The sequence below is a fragment of the Aedes albopictus genome, chromosome 1 (genome assembly GCF_035046485.1).
Source record: "Aedes albopictus strain Foshan chromosome 1, AalbF5, whole genome shotgun sequence".
Taxonomy (NCBI): domain Eukaryota; kingdom Metazoa; phylum Arthropoda; class Insecta; order Diptera; family Culicidae; genus Aedes; species Aedes albopictus.
The window spans coordinates 268,703,396-268,716,675 of NC_085136.1; positions in this window are offsets into that span (position 1 = coordinate 268,703,396).

Sequence of the window (13,280 nt, forward strand, 5' to 3'; positions counted from 1 at the left end):
CCACCAAGATACTGGTCTTTAATTGAAGACTTCATTATTATCCAATTAGGAATACTGCCGACGACGACGCGACACAGCAGCGCGTTTGTCGTCCTCGCCGTCGTTAGGGATCATGCCGCCAATTCAGCACACATCACCCACCATCAGCGTGGCAATTGGGCGGAAGGTTCCATCTTTTGGTCCTCCCTCTGCTTTTGCCATCACCCATCGTATCCAAATACAGTACGGTTGTGTCAGCACCAGCTTGGCAACTTTACCCACCAGGACATTGCATTGTTCGATGATTTTCAGCGTTTTTGCCACGGTCGCATATCCGAGCACGCAATTTTCGTTGGTGCGTTGATGGGAAGCCAACCACCAATGATGTAGGTAGTAGGGGTTATGTAGTGTTCACAATGTTGAAAGATGACGTTCCAGGAATTTAATTATGAGCATGATCGAGATTGACCGACCACAGTTGCTGCTCTGTTATTGCATAGAAACAGCTGTATTTACCCAGGAAACCATCAAACCATCATGTTAGGTACTACTTGAGATTAGTTGTAACCTCAATGTGTAAGCACGGCCAGTGTTTTCATTCTCAGCTAGTGGCAAAGCAATATACCAATGCTGGCTTCGTCCGAATGCAGAGGTCAATTCGGAAGGAAATGAAGCTGTGCTACTTGCTTCGATGGAAGCCATTGAGTCGTCACATTTGGAGTTTGGATGTAGGAAGAAAGAGGTTGCGTTTAGGCGTGATCTTGGTAAACCATATAACGAGGAGTTCAGTTAATACACGCAAAACAAGAAAAGCTACCAAAAATTGAGATATGCCTTTTCTACCAATTTATGTATTGAAAACATACAGAAAATGTGATAAATCATAATCCATTCGTTGTATTAAGATGCGCTACACAGTTCCATAGCTTCCATACCACTACACACAAACACCTCCATTCAAACCCGAGAAGTTGAACCGGGTTGCGTCTAAAAATAACTTTCGCTTCGCTGCTGAGCTTCGCGTCCTATTGTCTACATGGAATTTTCCACTTGCAAACAGCAACCTGCTGGATGCGGGCTTTTCAGTGTACAATGGGTCTAGAGTCGTATTTACGAAGACAAAAATGTTTCTGCCAAGTTCTGTCATTTCTTTTGTTTTTCATTATTGTGAAATGATTACGGTCAATCAAGTGTGGCTTATCCAAAAATCTGCTGATTAATTATTCTCTATACAATATCAGAATGTTTTACAAAGTTATAGCAAATTTACAAAAATAAAACATTCGATTGATTTGATTGATTTGTCTTTATTAAAGAGACTATCAGCCCTTGGATAAACATTCGAATCATTAGAACTTTTCGAAAAGTTTTCAATAAATTGCAACTTTTTTGCCTTTGGTCATATTTTAGTCGAGTCCAACGATACATGAAAACCAATACATTAGTCACAAACTTTCAAAATTTAATTTAATTCGGTTCGCTTAGTCCTAAGGTACAGTAATTTGATAAACGGAAGTCAAAAACTAGATATAGATAGAAGGGCTCTAATTTCGTGTAAAGTTGAATAATCAATCAAGCCCAAATTTGCACCAATTAAATCAAACTCGTTGAGGAACAAGTAATCAAAATTTGAATAGTTTTGGTGGACTTTATAAAAGGATACAACTTGCTAAAAATGTTTTAGGCAATTTTTAAAACTTAGCATGCTTTTGTATATACCACTAGGCGGTGCTAGAGGTCAAGCAAATTTTAAATTTAATATATCTCAGAATTCTGGTCACTTACAAAGTTGGTGTCTTTGACAATGTTGTTTGGTAGGTCAAGGGCTTACAGTTAATGGTACACTTGTTTCGAAATTTTGCCACAAGGAAGCGCAAGTTACACATTTGCAAAATTATGGAAATGAATGTTTTTTATCGTAAAGCAATCAAAAAGCTGTAATTTAGTTTTCTTTGAACATATTAAAGTCAAGCCAAAGGTTTTCAAAGAGCTATATATTAGTCATAAATGTGCAAAATTTCATTTCATTCGGTTCACTTAATCCAGAGATATAGCAGTTTAACGAAGAACACTCAAATATGAAACATTTTACTAGAGTCGCTCCAACTTCATGTAAAACTATCCAATCGAGCTCAAATTTGTACCATTTATAGCTAATTAGTTGTGCAACTAGCAAATACAATTTGAGAATATTCCCTACACATTATAGAAAGTTACAGGTTGCTGAATATATTCGAGATAATAAGTAAAAGATACATGCTTCTACTAATTTGCAACTAGCGCCGTCTACTGGCAGAATCCTGAACCAATCAGCTAATCAACTGAAACGCCTTAATAAACCAAACAACATTGCCGAAGAAACCAACTTTCTAAGTAATCAGAGTTCTGAGATATATGGAATATAATAATTAATTTATCGTCAGCGCTACCTAGTGGTGGAATTTTGAATCAAACGGCCCATCACCAGTAAAACCTTGGCTGGCCTAACAACTTTGCCAAGTATACCGAATATTTAAGTAATCATGGTGCTAAGATGTACGGTATGGAAATTTCGCCAGTGCTTCGTCTTGCTGTCTGTGATATCTGTCATACCAGAGACAAACAGACGTAACACTGATGAAATGTTTATACCAAATATCTCATCATCCTGATTACTTATAGAGAGCTGGTGTCTTCGGTAATATTATTTGGCTGGTCAAGAACTAACAAATGATGAGCCGTTTGATTCAAAATTCCACCACAAGGCAGCGCTAGTGAGCAAACAAATATTATATTCCATATATCTCAGGACTCAGATCACTTAGAAGGTTGATGTCTTCGGCGATGTTGTTAGGTTGGTTACGGCCGCTCAGTTGATTAGCTGATTGGTTCAAGGTTCTCTCAGTAGACGGCGCTAGTTACGAATTAATTGAAGCATGCAACTTTTATTTATTATTTCAAATATATTCAGCAAGCTGTAACTTTTTCAATAATGCACCAAATATTCTCAAATTTTTCCTGCCAGTTGCACAACTAGTAAGCTATAAACGGTACAAATTTGGGCTCGATTGGATAACTTTACATAAAATTGGAGCAACTCTAATAAAGTAGTTCATATTTGAGTGTTCTTCGTTTAATTGCTATATCTCTGGATAAAGTGAACCGAATGAAATGCGACATTGCACAATTATGACTAATACATAGCTCTTTGAAAAACCTTTGACTTGACTTAGACACGTTCAAAGAAAACAAACTTACAGCTGGTTGATTACTTCACGAAAAAATATCAATCATTTGAATTTGCAAATGTGTAACTAGCGCCGCCTAGTGGACCATTAACTGTAAGACCTTGACTCACTTAACAACATTGTCGAAGACACCAACTTTCTAAGTGGTGAGAGTCCTGAGATATATGAAATTTAAAATTTGTCGTTTATTGGTGGAATTTCTAATTAAACGATCCATCACCATCCATCATGGCATCGCAAATAAAATTATTAGAAAGCAGATTTTTGAATCAGTTTAACCAGACGAACCACCCTAACATAACAATAATAGGGAATAGGGTCAACAATTGAAAATAAACTTTCTAAAACACAATATGTGTCGAAAAACTTAAAGCTGAAGCTTAAACAGTTTTGTCTCCGCAAATACGGCTCTGGACCCATTGTGCAGTGTGGCGGCTGTATCGCTTCCATCACCAAGCCACGTTTGTGTTGATGATGATGGCTTTCAGCCTCTTGTCTAATCATGTGCAGTTGTAGCCGTGCTGGTTAGAGCGCAGGATACCGTGTATCACCATGATAGTGTCACGGTTCGATTCCCGCTGTCGCCCGTATTTCTTTTTAAACATGTATTGGTATTTGATGCCGCCGCTGCTGCCATGATCAGTCTAAAAATAGAACAAATGATGAGAAACAGAGCACACGCACACATACGAAATTTTCCTTTTCCAGATTCTAGGAAGCCAATACAATTTTTGGCATACTGCCACCTACCAATTTTTGTATTTGCAAGGCCCTAATACAATATTTGTATATGTTTCATACCCAACTGTATTAGAATCTGCCAATCTCAGGTTGCGTGTAGTCAATCCATATTTGTATACTGCCATATTCGTATAGTTGACGGAAACACCACTGCAGTTTTGAGTGCATTTTCAGCAAGTTTAACACGCAATCGTCTTTTTAATTAGTAGAACATTACATTCAAGATAGAACTGAATCAACAATATTACGCTATAGTACACTAAAACCTCCATTTAGGTAATGAGTCGGGACTGCCTAAATAGAATTTTTACCTAAATGGATTCAGTTTATTACCTAAATGGAGTACAAGGTTGCAAAGAAGTTGAACTAGGGAGAGTGATGCGAATAGGAGATTAAAAGATGGAAATGCGGAGTTTCAGAGAACCTAAATGGAGGGACCTAAATAGATTTTACCTAAATGGATCCCACCTAAATGGAGGTTTGAGTGTACACGATTCGTGGCTGTCAATCTCCAACCTCGGTCACGCACACTGTTCGGTAGATTTCATTCCACTTGATCCACCCACCTTGCACGCTGCTCTCCGTCTGAATCTCTTGCAAACACTAGTCCTAGAATATTTCAGGATTGTTGTTCTGCATTCTCACGACATGCTCTGCCCATCGTATCCTTCCAGGTTTTGCCATCTACCGGATGCTCGGTACGCCATAGAGTGCAGCGAGCTCGTAGCTCATTCTTCACCGCCACATACCTAGGCTGACCATTCGTCCCGTATTTAAGGCCGCACGGGACGACGTGTAATTTTTCCTATCTTCCCTCTCTTTCAAACAATTTGCCTCGCGATTTTGAAGAAGCAAATATCAATTTCCACTGCACTGACGTAGCTGAAACTTTAGTCGATTGTGCACCAAAAGTGAGCAAATGAACGATCAAATTTCTAGCCAATAATATGAAGTAGAAGTTGAGTTTTGCATCTTACTAGCAAAAGAGCAATGGCGGATGATTCAACCACCGTCCCGTCCGGCCTTAACGGGACAACTTAATTTTCAAATACTCATCACTGGTACATTGCTTATGTTTTTGTTTGAATTATTCGTTCTTTCCAGTTCAAATAGAATTATAAACAATATCCAGTTCTGTTTTTGGAAATTGATTTCCTTTTTGACGAGTTTCCAAAATGTGTCCCGTATTTAAACGGGACAAATATGGTCAGCCTACACATACCTCTCTCCTATGCGCCTGACCAGTGGTGTCATCGAGGTTATTAAAAATAACTCACTAACTCGTTTAGAAAACCATCAAAGCACATCTTTAGAATTTCGAGGTATTTCTTCAAAAATTTCTCAGCGATTCCTTCTGTAAATCTACCAGAGAACGCTTACGAAATTCTTTCAGGGAAATCCATAGGATATTTCCTGAGGGTTCTTCCGGCAAGTCTTTCAGAAATTTCATTAAAAAATCATATTTCTCTTGAGATTTTTTTTTCGGAGCTTTCTATATAGATTAACCCAGAAGAATTCAAGAACCTCTGCATAAAACCTTTCTTGGATTCCTTGCAAAATTGCTCCATGAATTCTCCAGGAATTCCTCTCACGAATTTCTTTTGAAAGTTCTTTTACAAGATTGCTTCAGATTTTCCTAAATAGGATCCTCCGGAAATTCCTCAGGAATTCCTCTAGGAAAGCTTACATGGGTTTCCTCAGAAATTGCTATAGGTCGGACTAGATTATCAACTGAAGCTTCCTATGCATATATCTAGTATACAGAATGCTGTAAAAAGCTGATATTTTGATTGTTTTTTATCAAAGTTGGCTTGAAAAAATGTCATTATATCAACTTTCTATACAACATTCCGTACCCCTGGTATATTTGTGGGAGGCTTCAGAAGCTGACTCCGAATAATCGAGTCCAACCTGTACATAGATTCCTCCAGAAAACAGTATGAAAATTATTTGAGGAAATTATCAACGAATTCCTGCAGAAAATCACTGGTTCAGAATTCCTCCAGAAATGTTTCCAAGGATTCTTCAGAAAATTTCCAAGGACTTTTTTAGAAGTTCTTCCAGAGATAAGGATTCCTTTCTTTACAGAAATGTTCATGGAGTTTGCTTTAGAAATTCTTTATGATATTTCTCCATGAATTTGACCAAGGATATCATCTGCCCTCCTTTCGCATTAGGTCAATTTTTAACCTAAACCATACACCACGTCAGCGACTTGTTGCCAACGGGATGGAATCGGAAGCTTGAGAAGTCTTTATATGATAAGTTTATTTATTCTAAAATTATTCTATGGATTCCTTCAGAAATAACTTCGCGAATTCAGTCTTGCAATCTAACAAGGTTTCTAGAAAATCCTTGGGATTTTCTGCCCCAGAAAATTCTGCAGGAGTACATACATATTTTCCTGCAGATATTCCTCGCCAGAAAATTTTTCCGGCAATTTTAATTTTAAATTTTAAGAATTTTTTCACGATTTTTTTTATAGAAATTCATTTAGAAAAATGTCCACGAATTTCTCCAAAAATTATTTCAAAATATCTCAAAAATTGTTCTGGGGATCTTTACATAACCTTATCCAAGCGTTGCACCAGGTATTTCTACAGAAATGCTGCAAAATTACGTCCACAGATCACTTCAAGCACTCTTTCTCCAGGAAGTTCTTTACAAATTCCTTCCTTCCTTTCTTGTGCATTGATATTTTTTACCCAAACCGTACACTACGTCAGTGAGCTGTTCCAAACATGATGCATAAGGAAGGATAAGATTTCCCCTGACATTTATTCCTTCGGGTATTTCCTTAAGAACCTTTGTAACATGTTGATCACCAATCAGTCTTGGAGAGTTTTTGAGACCCGATAAATTCCCAATGGAACTCTTGCAGTGGATTTCTTGTAGAAATCTCCGATAGCGCACTTGAAAGAATTTCCTAAGAAACTTCTGGGGGATATTAGAAGCAAATTATGAAGTATTTGTTAAAGCTAAATTAAAACTGGAGAAACTCCCGAAGAAACTTTTGACAAATAAAACTCTGAAACATTTCAAGAAACTTCTAAAGAACTGTTAGAGAAATTCCCGAACAAATTCCTTGAAGAATTCCTGGAAGAATCCCGTCATAAAACCTTAAACTTTTCATTTTGATTTTATGGTTGTTCTAAAAACTTCTTCTAGTCTATTTAACCAAAATTTGTTGCTAGGGAAATATCTCCAGAGACTTCTTCAGAATTTTAAAAATTCCTTCAGAAATTACAGCTAAAGATTCCTAAAGTTCTTCCTAGATTTTTTCTTCGTAAATACGTCTATATAGCCGAGGCGGTAAACGCACGGGTATTCAGCATGACCATGCTGAGGGTGACGGGTTCGATTCCCGGTCAGTCCAGGATCTTTTCGTAAAGGAAATTTCCTTGACTTCCTTGGGCATAGAGTATCTTCGTGCCTGCCACACGATATACGAATGCAAAATGGTCATTGGCAGAGGAAGCTCTCAGTTAATAACTGTGGAAGTGCTCATAGAACACTAAGCTGAGAAGCAGGCTTTGTCCCAGTGAGGACGTTACGCCAAGAAGAGGAGAGAGGACGTCTAAAAATTTGCTTAAAACGTCACAGAGAATCTTTTGGAATTTCTTCCACGGGTTCCTCCAAAAATGGTTTGGGAGTTCCTTCAGTAATTCCTGTAGAAATTCATAGAAGGATTTTTTTTTCGAAATCGCTCCAGCGATTCCGTCAGAAATATTGCCGTGAGTTTTTTTCGAGATTACTGTAGAAGATTTTCTGGATGAATACCTGAAGAAATTCGTCGAGATACCTCTATAACTCCTAGGAAATAATCATGAGAAACTTCTGGAAGAACTCTCGAAGTAATTCCAAGGAAAAATTACTTGTGAAAATTATTGAGGGAGCAGGAGCCGTTCAATTCGTAGTTGCTACTCGGTGATCGATCAGAACAATCGAAATTGCTCAATGAACCAATGAACGGAGCTTGAGAGTAGCTTAGCTACTCTTCTGAATGTGCATCTTCGAGAATTCCAAACTTTATTAAATCAATAACGGTTCCGGTCACGTCCTTACCTTCGTCGAGGAAGGGAAGGAACTTTAGTGTGGCGTGCGTTGCTACTAGATACCGACATCACCTCATCTTCTCCACGACTGTCACATGAAGAAGTGTCTGTTATTGGGGAGGGGGAAAATTCACATGACACGGATTCACTTTGGTAAGATACATGCAACCTCTGTGATTTCTTCGCTGCAAACGTTGTTTGGGAGGTCTGAACACACAATCCACAATATGAAGTCCGTGAAATTCATGCACAAAAAGCGGACCGACTAGAAACGCTTATGAATGTCGGTCTTGCAGTACAGAATTTGTGTGGGCACTTCAAGGCTATCGGACTAGGGCAGCACTTGTAAAATCCCATGCTGTTACAAGTTATCGGCCAACGTCAAACTTTGTTGGACTCAACACCAGGAGCAGATACCAACGGTGAATCGAGCAATACATAGGAAAAAATAGTATCAACCACCAGTAGTATGACATGCTACAGTGCATTCTCGTAGAAGCCATCCAAGGACGGGTCAAAGAGAAGGCATACATGAAGGCCAAACTCATCATCGATCGAAAGCGGCTATGAAGGAAGCAACGGCAAAAACACGTTCAGCGACTCGTCGAAATCTACGAGGCCGGTGGCCAAGTGTATACCAACAGACGTGTTCAGCCTGTGGGACTAGAAATCATCAAGTAGGGGAATTGGGGGTAATATGAACACCCTAAGCGTTTGTGGTCGTTCCCTGAGGATTGCGGACTGAAACTTGACAGCAGCCAGGCTGCTGCCAAACCTCCAAAATGATCAGAGTGTGCCTGGATACAAATTCGGATTGCGTTGTCACGCTAAAACAAGTGAAACGTTAAATGACACACAAACATTGTCATCAGATACAAAAATATTCTTCTAACGATTATCTGTATGGAAATTATGTGTAAAACTTAACCAATGTTTGCAAATTATTCTTCCAAGCCAATAAAGGACTAAATTAGCTGAATATATACTGAATATATATATAACCTTTTGCTATTATTCATCTGTTTAAACTTTGTGTGGAGTAGTTTATGCGTGCACTTTGAAAAAAAATCTCCATAGAGATAAACAACTCAACACCGGGGAGCACTGGAAGAAAACGTATGTGTTCAAATTGAATGACCAAAATAGTTGAGTCCGCACACCTCAGGTCGTTCCCAATAGAAATATGACAAAATCTTTATTTTTCACCCCGTTATATCGTAGATGGCAATATATTCAAAGGGTTCTGGAAGAAAATATTAATAAAAAATACAGTTTTCTCACATTATTTTCGATTACAAAACATGCAAGAAAACAGAGTCATGAAAAATAGTGTGGGTAAAAAGAACATTCGATGGGGGTAAAATGAACATGTCTTTAAAAACAAGTTTAAATGTATAATTTCGATATATTCAAGTATAGGCCAACAAATTTAATACAAACTTGATATGCTACATTTTTAAAACTTTTGATATATAATTTGGAATGTGCTGGAATATTTTTTTTTTAAAATGTACTAAAACAAGCGATTTTTCGGATAAAAATATTATTTTATGAGCGCAAAATACTTTTTTTCTTAACTTTTTGCACTAGTTGTGTCAAAATATGTGCTATAGATTTCAATATACCGGGTTTGCACAAAATTTTATAAAAAATGGGTTAAGTTTGAACCAGCTGTTTATTTTACCCCCAAAGTCGTTCTGGTTCTAAAGTTGTTCTAAAAAAAGTATTGAAAGCGTAACCTTATTTTTTTTCAACTGAATATTATCTTTTGGAAGTACATTATTGGAATATGGGATCACACATGTCATAAATTGCGAAAATTATACGAATTGACCTTAATTCAGATAAGCTCAACTTTACATCAGAGCGTATTTTTTGAGTGGTTTTTGATATTTTCGTCATAATCAAGTGGTTTATTCAATTTTTAAGTTCAAGATCAGCAGAAGTATAATGTTTTACGTTATCACACAGAATCCAATCGTTAAAACATGCAGAAATACGCTAATTGGTGTAAAACAACACCCTGTTCATTTTACCCCCCCTGTTCATTTTACCCACAATTCCCCTAGTTGGATGCTCCTCCTTCAAGAGACTTTCCGTCGACTCTCGCAACGGTTACGGTTCAGCAGTCGAGTAGCACATCAACGTTGTTCCGAGTTCTACCGATAACCCCTATACGGAAGGAGTGGTCAGACGAACACATTAGCGTTTCTAAATGACGGTTCGTCGGGTCAGAGGAATGCTTCTGCATTCAATGGACAAGAGGCTACTGGGTAGCAGCCAACGTTTCAAACCTTATGAAGTGTATGTACCTTGGACTACTGTGGAACAGTCGTAAGATTTCATCGAGATGTCGGTGAGGTTCAAACACTTGGGTGGCTTGCTCGTAACGAGTTTTGGCACTGCCGTCCCAGGCGTGCAACGACACACACTTGTTGGCTACGTTTAAACTGCGAAAACGTCTACCGCAGGTGCCGATAGCGACGAAAACTCGTACCGGTTGGTCTATTTACAGATGTCAGCGTGATAAACTAGACGTTATGCACCACCGACTGCTGGACATTTGTGCTAAGCCAAACGAATGAAGATTTGCATGATTACGTGCAGAGTTTCTTTTCCGTAGGAAGCCTTGGCGTAGCGTTGGTACCTCAAGTCGAGGCAGTGGATGAGAAGCGAGCCCACATAATTCTGGAAGAAACCACGGAGCGAACGCGTAGCAGCAGATTCCAGACAGGACTTCTATGTAAACACGACGGAATGGAGTTTCCGGAAGTCGGCTGTTAGCAGTGGTTTGAAGAGACGGCTATCGGAGGACCCTGCACTCTACCACGAATGTTCGTCAACAAATGTCGTACTACCAGGAAAAGGGCTATACCCTTGGCTATGCCCACAAGGCAACCGTTGAAGAGCTGCACCGTATTGACCCACGTCGGACATGGTACCTCCCCCCTTGGCGTAGTCCTCAATCCCAGGAGACCTGGTAAGGGAGCGTCCATAAATTACGTCACGCAAAAATTGCCAATTTTCAACCCCCCTCCCCCCTATGTCACACTTTTTGTATGGGACCTCAGATTTTTTTGTATGGGTTGTCACACTTTGCTGAACCCCCCCCCTCCCTCCTAAAAGCGTGACGTAATTTATGGACGTTTCCTAAGGTAAGGGTAATATGGGACACTGCGACAAAGGTCCGAGGTATAACTAAACTTCATGCTGTTAACCCAATTTACTTCGCTTCTTTCCGTGCTTTTTCAATACCGTGAACGAGATGTGGCCATTTCTGGATACATTAAAGAAATGTTTCGCCAGCTCTTAATTCGAGCGGAAGACCGGTGCACCCACAATTACTCTGGAGAGAAACTGGCTGTCTTGCCGGGGCCCGTCGCGCAATTGGTCACACGTTTGCTTCGTAAGCAGATGATCATGGGATCGATCCCAGCCCCGGTACTTTCGTCAGTTGCTCTTTCCCCCTGAGAGCAGCTGACACTGACCCTCTTCTGAGCCCATGGCTCAAACGGCACCTCATAATGGACTCCCAATCGAAATGGAAAAGGGAACAACCAACAGTCACACAACATCCTCGTGCTCATCATTCTACCATGATAGGGTAGAAAGTGAAAGCAGCGCAACGGCAACCAGTTCGATATAGTAGAGTTAGAATAGAATACATTTAGGCGCTGTAAAAAGTGTAAGTACAGCTTCCAAATGGAATCGCTCACGCAGTGCCCTAGTGGACAAAAGAGCTATAAATTAGGCTAAGTGATTGAAGAATAAAAATAACTGGCTGTCAACCAGAAAAGCAGTGCTGGACAGGTGAAGTAAACTCCGGATCCGTTGAGTGTTTCGCTTTAGACAAGGAAACGGGCACAGTAAGGCTACTTGGGATGATTTGGGCACCATACGAAGACGTATTTTCGTTTTCATCGAGCTTCTGAAGACTGAACAACGTAGTGCCGACATTGCGTTCGACCATCATCTCCTAATCGGCGAGATCCGGCTGCGCATTGCGAGGAGCCAATGAGAGGAGGAGAATAAGAGGCACGCTGACTGGAAGACGCTGCGGTGAAAATGTTGTGTGAAAAGAACACCTTCATCGCCACCGGCGAGAGTTCACAAATGACGCCTGGAGGAAGATAGAGGATCGAAGGAACGCCAAAGCCGGGAAAGAGAGAGAGCGAATACACGAGAAGCCTAAGCCGTAACCGGTTAGCGCTATTTGGCTCTCAAGAAGGAAATGAAGCGCTCATGTAGGCGGGACAAAGGAGCGTGAGCGGACTCCCTAATCGACGATGGCGAGAAAGCCGCAAATACCAGCGCACAGCTATGGACCGACCCGGCTTATCATCTGAAACGCTGGTTCGAGCACTTTGGAATCCTTTTTCAAGTGTCAGCCACGCCATTAACACATCAGCATGATCCACCAAGGGTCAGCATGATCCGCATTAGGTCTTACCATCAACGTCCACAAGACCAAATCGTTGGATGTAAACACGGTTAACCCATCCAGCTTTACGGTAGCCAGGCAAGTAGTGGAGCTGAAGAATGATGAAAGCTTCCAATATCTTGGTAGCCAAATGACGGCCGGTGGTGGCACCAAGATCGGGAAGATGCATGGATCAAGAAGGAGAGGTCTGCTTTTGCGAGTTTAAGAAACGTATGGAAAAACGATCAGATTGGTCGACGAACTAAAAACCGAATTTTCAACTCGTATGTGAAATCTGTGCTGCTCTGCGCCAGTGAAACTTGGTGTGTATCAATGGAGAACATGTAACCGCTGTAGGTCAATAGATGCCTGCGGTATATAATTCGTGCATGGTGGCCTGCCAATTGGATCTCTAACGTGGAGCTCCATCGTCGATGTCATGAAAAGCTGACAACGACAGAAATGTGGTAGCGAAAGTGGATGTGGGACGCCCACACTCTACGCAAGGGGCGGAAACGAAATCTGCAAGCAAGCATTAGATTGGAACCCAGCAGGACATCGCAGACCCATGGCTCATGGCGACGTAGTCTCAACAAGGAAATAAGGGCAGTCGACAGAACCTTGACCTATCCATAGGTCAAGGCGATGGCGGAAAATCGGCCCTCTACACTCTATAGACCTCCAGAAATGGCTATTTTGTATAGACATCAGAAAATGTTTACTTTTTTCTTCCAATACTGTACTCTAGCTAACATTACACTTGGGAATGATTTTAGAGTTGAGCAATTTTACCCCAACAGTGCATTTTGGACCGGATTTCCATGTATGCTTAGTAAGGAAACCAATACTCTACCGGAT